This window comes from Natator depressus, chromosome 2 (assembly GCF_965152275.1).
Source record: "Natator depressus isolate rNatDep1 chromosome 2, rNatDep2.hap1, whole genome shotgun sequence".
Taxonomy (NCBI): Eukaryota; Metazoa; Chordata; order Testudines; family Cheloniidae; genus Natator; species Natator depressus.
In genome coordinates this window covers 3,024,294-3,031,508 of record NC_134235.1, presented here as the reverse complement: position 1 = coordinate 3,031,508, position 7,215 = coordinate 3,024,294, and positions in this window count along the sequence as shown.

Here is a 7,215-nt window from a genome sequence, read left to right as displayed (position 1 = left end):
GGGGGGAGTGTTGACCAGTTGTAGGTAGGTGACCTCAGGCGTTTTACGCTGACTCCGGAACCTTCTCCGGTACATCTCGGGGGTCAGCCCAAACTCACGGAGCAGGGCCTGTTTGAACAGTTCATAGTCCCCTGCCTCTGCCCCTGTCATCCGGCTGTAGACCTCCACGGCTTTGGGGTCCAGTAAGGGGGTGAGGAACTGGAGCCTGTCTGCAGGGTCAACCCTGTGCATCTCGCAGGCATTCTCAAAGGCCGTCAGGAAGCTATCTATGTCCTCCCCCTCCTTCCGCTGGGCCAGGAAGCACTTATCAAAGCTCCTTGCAGTCTTGGGTCCCCCCTCACTCACCGCAGCCGGGGCCCCACTGCTCCTCAGCCTGGCCAGCTCCAGTTCATGCTGTCTCTGCTTCTCTTCGTGCTACCTCTGTTTCTCCTTCTCCTCCTGCTCATGCTGACGTTGCTTTTCATGATCCTCGAGCTCCCTCATTTTCATCTCCCTCTCTCATTCCAGCCGCCTCCGCTCCAGGGATGGGGAGCTCCGCTGGGAGGATCCCTGGCTGGCTGCCAGGGTCAGGGTGCTCTCGGTATTTGCTGGGCTTCCCCCAACCCCTCCCCCAGGCATAGGTAGGAAGGGTCTCGGGATGTCCTCGGCAGCAGTCTGACCACTCCCAGCCCGGTCAGGCCCCAGGGCCCACGCTGCATCCACTGGGCAGCTTCCTTCAGGGACAGGGATCGGGTCATCCAAGCGATCCCTCTCCTCCAGCTGGGCAATCAGCTGTTCCTTGGTGGACCTCCCAATGTGCAGCCGCCTCTGCCTCCACAGCTCCACCAGGTCACTCTTAAGGCGTTTAGCGTACATTTCCCTGCTGGCCACTCGCAGGCCGGGCAGCTTTCCACGGTTTCCAGGAAAAACCCCGAGGGTGCCAGTCCTTCTTGAGGTCACCACCTCTTTGCCAGGGTTGAGCTGCAGATTCCTCCACCCCTGGGACCACTCACTGCAATCCCCCGGGGGACCCTGTTACTGCAAAAGTCCTTCTCTCTGGTCACACTCTCCCAGGGGTTAACCGCCCCCTGAAACCATCTCTCTCTGAATCTTCAGCATGCCTGGTCCCCGTCAATCCCCCTTAGTTTTACTGTTCCCCAGTCACTTACTGCAGGAAGCGCCGTTCACGGGGTGCAGTAGATCCCACTGCTACCACCAGTTGTCACGGAGTGTGGGGGAGTCCAGGGCCTGCACCCCTTTTCCTGGGATTCACTGTGACTCTCAGCCAGCCAGTAAAATGGAAGGTTTATTGGACAATAGGAACACAGTCTAAAACAGAGCTTGTGGGTACAACCAGGACCCCGCAGTCAAGTCCTTCTGGGGGAGCAGGGAGCTTAGACCCCACCCCTGGGGTTCCCTGTGTTCCACCACCCAGCACCAAACTGAAACCAAACCACCCCCCCAGCAGGCTCTCTCCTGCAGCCTTTGTCCAGTTTCCCGGGCAGGGCAGAGGTGTTACCTCCCCCTCCCTGTCCTGGCTCAGGTTACAGGCTCTCGGGTATCCCATCCCCAGTGAAACTCTCCTGCCACATTCCCAGGTCAACACTCCCCCCCTCCCTGCTCCGGTGCTTGTGGGAGAAATGTGGGGTTCGGCACAACTGGGCCTCAGCGTATCACCCCCAGTCCAATGGGCTGGTGGAGAGGTTCAATGGGACGCTAAAGATGATGCTGAAAACCTTTATGAACCAGCACCCACAGGATTGGGACAAGTACTTACCTCACCTGCTGTTCGCGTACAGGGAGGTGCCCCAGGAGTCTACCGGATTTTCGCCTTTCGAACTGTTATATGGAAGGAGGGTGAGGGGCCCCCTGGACCTGATGAGAGACAAGTGGGAGGGGAAGGCCACTCCCGATGGAGAGTCAGTGGTGGAGTATGTCCTGACCTTCTGAGAGAGACTTGCTGAACTCATGGGCCTGGCCAGGGAGAATCTGGCCAGAGCCCAGAGGAAGCAGAAGGTCTGGTATGACCGCACGGCGCGGGCCCGGGCCTACGCCACCGGGGATCAGGTGATGGTTCTCATCCCCGTGAGAAAGAACAAACTACAGGCTGCCTGGGAGGGCCCTTTCAAGGTCGTCAAGCACCTCAAGCATGAGGTAAACTATGTGGTGGAGCTGTCGAACCGGGCACACCACTGCCGGGTGTACCATGTGAATATGATGAAGCCATATTATGCCAGGGGGAATGTGGTGTTGGCCGTGTGTGGACATTGGGAGGAGCAGGGAGATGACCCTTTAGTAGATCTATTCCCTGGGACCAGAGCTGGTTTCCCCCCTGGAAACAATTCCCCTCTCGGATCAGCTAATCCCTGCCCAGCAAGCTGAGGTCAGGGGGGTGCTGCGTCCCTACCGACAGCTGTTTTCCAACCAGCCTGGACGCACTAATCTGACTGTCCACTGGGTGCAGACAGGGTCACACCTGCCGATAAGATGCTCCCCCTTCCGAGTCACAGGGAAAACTGCTCAGGACCTGGAAAGAGTGGTCAGGGACATGCTGGCTTTGGGGGTGATCCAGCCATCTGCCAGCCCTTGGGCCTCGCCGGTGGTGCTGGTCCCCAGAAAGGACGGGTCGATCTGGTTGTGTGTGGACTATCAGAAGCTCAATGCCATCACTGTATCTGATGCCTACCCATGCCCAGGCCTGACGAGCTCCTAGACAAGCTGGGAGGAGCTCGGTACCTTACCACCATGGACCTTACAAAGGGCTACTGGCAAGTGCCGCTGGATGCAGATGCCCGGCTGAAATCGGCCTTTATCACCCCTCTGGGGCTCTATGAGTTCCTGACCCTGCCTTTCGGCCTCAAGAGAGCGCCGGCCACCTTCAGCGCCTGGTGGATCAGCTACTGAAGGGGATGGATAGTTTTGCCGTGGCGTATATTGATGACATCTATGTCTTTAGCCAGACCTGGGAGGACCACGTGTCCCAGGTTAGACAAGTGCTGGACCAACTCCAGTGGGCTGGGCTGACTGTAAAAGCGGAGAAGTGCAAGGTGGGGATGGCTGAAGTATCTTACCTGGGCCATTGGGTGGGGAGCGGCCGCCTAAAGCCGGAACCAGCCAAGGTGGAGGTGATCAGAGACTGGCCTGCTCCCCACACCAAAAAGCAGGTCCAAGCCTTTATTGGGATGGCAGGATACTACCGAAGATTTGTGCCCCGCTTTAGCGCCATCGCCACCCCCATCACTGAGCTATGCAAGAAGGGGAAGCCAGACAAGGTGGTCTGGACCGAGCAGTGCCAGGAGGGTTTCCGGGCGCTGAAGGAGGCTCTGGTCAGTGGCCCAGTTCTGGCAAACCCAGACTTTGAGAAGCCCTTTGTGGTGTTCACCGATGCCTCAGACACGGGACTGGGGGCGGTGTTAATGCAGGAGGATGAAAAGGGGGAAAGACGCCCCATCGTGTACCTGAGCAAGAAGTTGCTACCCCGGGAGCAACACTACGCGGCCATCGAGAAGGAGTGCCTGGCCATGGTGTGGGCCCTCAAGAAACTAGAGCCCTATTTCTTCGGGCGACACTTCACCATCTACACTGACCGCTCTCCCCTGACCTGGCTGCACCAGATGAAAGGAGCCAACGCCAAACTCCTGAGATGGAGCCTGCTCCTGCAGGATTACGACATGGACGTGGTCCACGTGAAGGGAAGTGCCAACCTGATAGCGGATGTGCTGTCCCGGAGAAGGGGCCCCGAACTTCCCCAGGTCACTGGTCAGAGTGACCCCACTCAGTTCAGTCTCAAAGGGGGGAGAGATGTGACGATGTGACGCAGCAGGGAGGGGGGAGTGTTGACCTGGGAATGTGCCCTGGGGACGGGAGACCTGAGAGCCTGTCACCTGAGCCGGGAGGGGGAGGTAACACCTCTGCCCTGCCCGGGAAACTGGACAAAGGCTGCAGGAGGGAGCCTGCTGGGGTCGGGGGGGTGTTGGTTTCAGTTTGGTGCTGGGTGGTGGAACGCAGGGGACCCCAGGGCTGGGGTCTAAGCTCCCTGCCCCCAGAAGGACTTGACTGAGGGGGCCTGGTTGTACCCACAAGCTCTGTTTTAGACTGTGTTCCTGTTGTCCAATGAACCTTCCATTTTACTGGCTGGCTGAGAGTCACAGTGAATCCCAGGGCGGGGTCAGGGCCTGGACTCCCCCCACTCCGTGACAGCCTCCTCCGGCTGGGCTGGGCCAGACTCGCTCCCTATGGCAGGCTGCTGCCCCCAGTGCTCAGATCCCAGAGCGACAGTGTGACCAAGCGGGACTGTTCTTAATGTTTCCTCTGAATAGTGTGGGGGTGCCTCAGTTTCCCCTAGGCACTTCTTAAGTATCTAGGAGGTGGGTTGTATGGTATATAAGGGTGTATGATCGTTGCAGAGCCCCAGAGGGCAGGTGTGTGCAGGGGTCTGGACACAGAGGATGGCCGACACCCTGTTTCCTGGCAACTGATGGCCTGGCCCTTTCTCCCTGCAAGGTGAGAGCTAAAGGGTTGGAGAACAAAGGAATCCGGTGACCTCCTGGCCCGGAAAAGGGACAAAGCCCAGGGGAGGAGGGGCTGGAGAGAGTTTCAGTTTGGGGCTGGCTGGGGACATGGAGTGAAGTGCAGATGTGGTTGCCTGGCTCACTGCCCCCCAAAATGGACCCAGCTGAGGGGTCTAGTTCTCTGTACCTACAAGCTCTGTGTTAGACCATGTTCCTGTCGTCTAATAAACCTTCTGTTTTACGGGCTGGCTGAGAGTCACGTCTGACTGTGAAGTTGTGGGGCAGGACCCGCTGGCTTCCCCAGGACCCCACCTGGGTGGACTTGCTGTGGGAAGTGCAGGGAGGGGCAGAGGAGGCTGAAGTCTCCGAGGTCAGACCCAGGAAGGTGGAAGCTGTGTGAGCTGTGTGTCCTGAAGACCGGCCGCTCCCAGAAAGGAGACTTCCCTAGAGTCCTGACTGGCGTCGTAGGGAGCAGTTCCAGAGCATCGCCCAGGGACTCCGTGACAGACAGGTGCTGCAAAGACACGGAGCTGAGCCCTGCAGCTCCGGGATCTCAGCCGGTTCGACCTGTTCGCCGGCCCGCTGCAGCCAGGGGGGCTTAAGAACATAAGAACGGCCAGACTGGGTCAGACCAAAGTCCATCCAGCTCAGTATCCTGTCTACCCACAGTGGCCAATGCCAGGTGCTCTAGAGGGAGTGAACTTAACAGGTAATGATTAAGTGATCTCTCTCCTGCCATCCATCTCCACCATCTGACAGACAGAGGCTAGGGACACCATTCCTTACCCAGCCTGGCTAATAGCCATTAATGGACTTAATCTCCATGAATTTATCCAGTTTTTTTTTTAAACCCTGTTATAGTCCTAGCCTTCACAACCTCCTCAGGCAAGGAGTTCCACAGGTTGATTGTGCGCTGAGTGAAGAAGAACTTCCTTTTATTTGTTTTTAAACCTACTACCCATTAATTTCATTTGGTGGCTCCTAGTTCTTGTGTTATGGGAACAAATAAATGACTTTTTCTTATTCACTTTCTCCGCACCACTCGTGATTTTATAGACCTCTATCATATCCCCCCTTAGTCTCCTCTTTTCCAAATTGAAAAGTCCTGGCCTCTTTAATCTCTCCTCATATGGGACCTGTTCCAACCCCCTCATCATTTTAGTTGCCCTTTTCTGAACCTTTTCTAATGCCAGTCTATCTTTTTGAGACGAGGGGACCACATCTGTGTGCAGTATTCAACATGTGGGCGTACCCTGGTGTCACGGAGTGTGGGGGAGTCCAGGCCCTGCACCCCTCTTCCTGGGATTCACTGAGACTCTCAGCCAGCCAGTAAAACAGGAGGTTTATTGGACAACAGGAACACAGTCCAAAACAGAGCTTGTGGGTACACCCAGGACCCCTCAGTCAAGTCCTTCTGGGGGAGCAGGGAGCTTAGACCCCAGCCCTGGGGTTCCCTGTGTTCCTCCACCCAGCCCCAAACTGAAACTAAACCCACCCAGCCGGTTCCCTGCTGCAGCCTCCGTCCACATTCCTGGGCAGAGGTGTCACCTCCCCCTCCCCCTCCTGGCTCAGGTGACAGGCTCTCAGGTCTCCCGTCCCCAGGGCACATTCCCAGGTCAACACTCCCCCCTCCCTGCTGCGTCACATCGTCACGCCTGGATTAACCCAGAGAAAGACAAACAGCAACGTGCCCTGTGTGCCTGCCCCATGCAGGGTGCTGGCAAAGGCCTGTTCTGGGTCTCCGCTCACCCAGCCCCAGCACAATGTGTTCCAGAGCTTTGGGGGGCCTCGTTTTAATTGCTATAGGGGGGGGGGGGGCTGCGGGTTGGGATTGTGGAGTGACTGCAGAGCTCAGGGGCATAGGGGGAGCCCAGGGCCGAGCAGGCAGGGGCGGAGGGCCGGGGCTGAGGGCCAGGACTGAGGGGCGCTGGCAGAACGGAGGGGGCAGGGCTTGGGCTAGCCAGGGGCTGTGGTTTGGGATTGAGGCGTATCAATGATTTAGTGGGGGACTGGTCCTGCTTTGAGCAGGGGGTGGGACTAGATGACCTCCTGAGGTCCCTTCCAACCCTGATCTTCTACGATCAGGAGGGTAGTGTGAGAAGCTACCCCGGCTGTGAGGCCAGCCCCAGGCGGGTGAGCGGGGCAGGCAAGAGCGGGGTGAGAAGCCTGCTGCGTGCTGCTCCTTTGCTGGCCAGACGGGGTAGCTCGAGAGCAGCGGGGCCCACCCTCCCGCAGGAGCACTCCCAGCCCAGGCAGGGAGAGTCCGGCCGGCTCTAGACAGGGTGCACTCTGCCAATGCAGACCCTGGCCCCCGGGTGGGGAACCCTGCCCCGTGCCGTGCTGCCCCCAGTCAGCCCCACCCAGGGGTCAAACGGGCTCAAGCATCTCGTGGTCCCTGTGTGAGCGGAGAACAGGAGGCAGGGATGAGCCCCAGGGTCCCTGCGTTTTAGCCCCGCACTGGGCCAGCTCCAGCCCCAAACAGGCTCGGTCCTGCTGGAGCAGGGTGACCAGATGTTCCGATTTTATAGGGACAGTCCCGATTTTTGGGTCTTTTTCTTATATAGGCTCCTACTACCCCCCACCCCCGTCCCGATTTTTCACATTTGCTGTCTAGTCACCCAATGCTGGAGGGGCGGCTTCTCCAGTCCCAGGAGCCCCCGTCTGCCTCCAGCTCCCCCCTGCCCACCCCCCGGCTGTACGCCCCCTAGTGCCTTGCTCTCAGGCC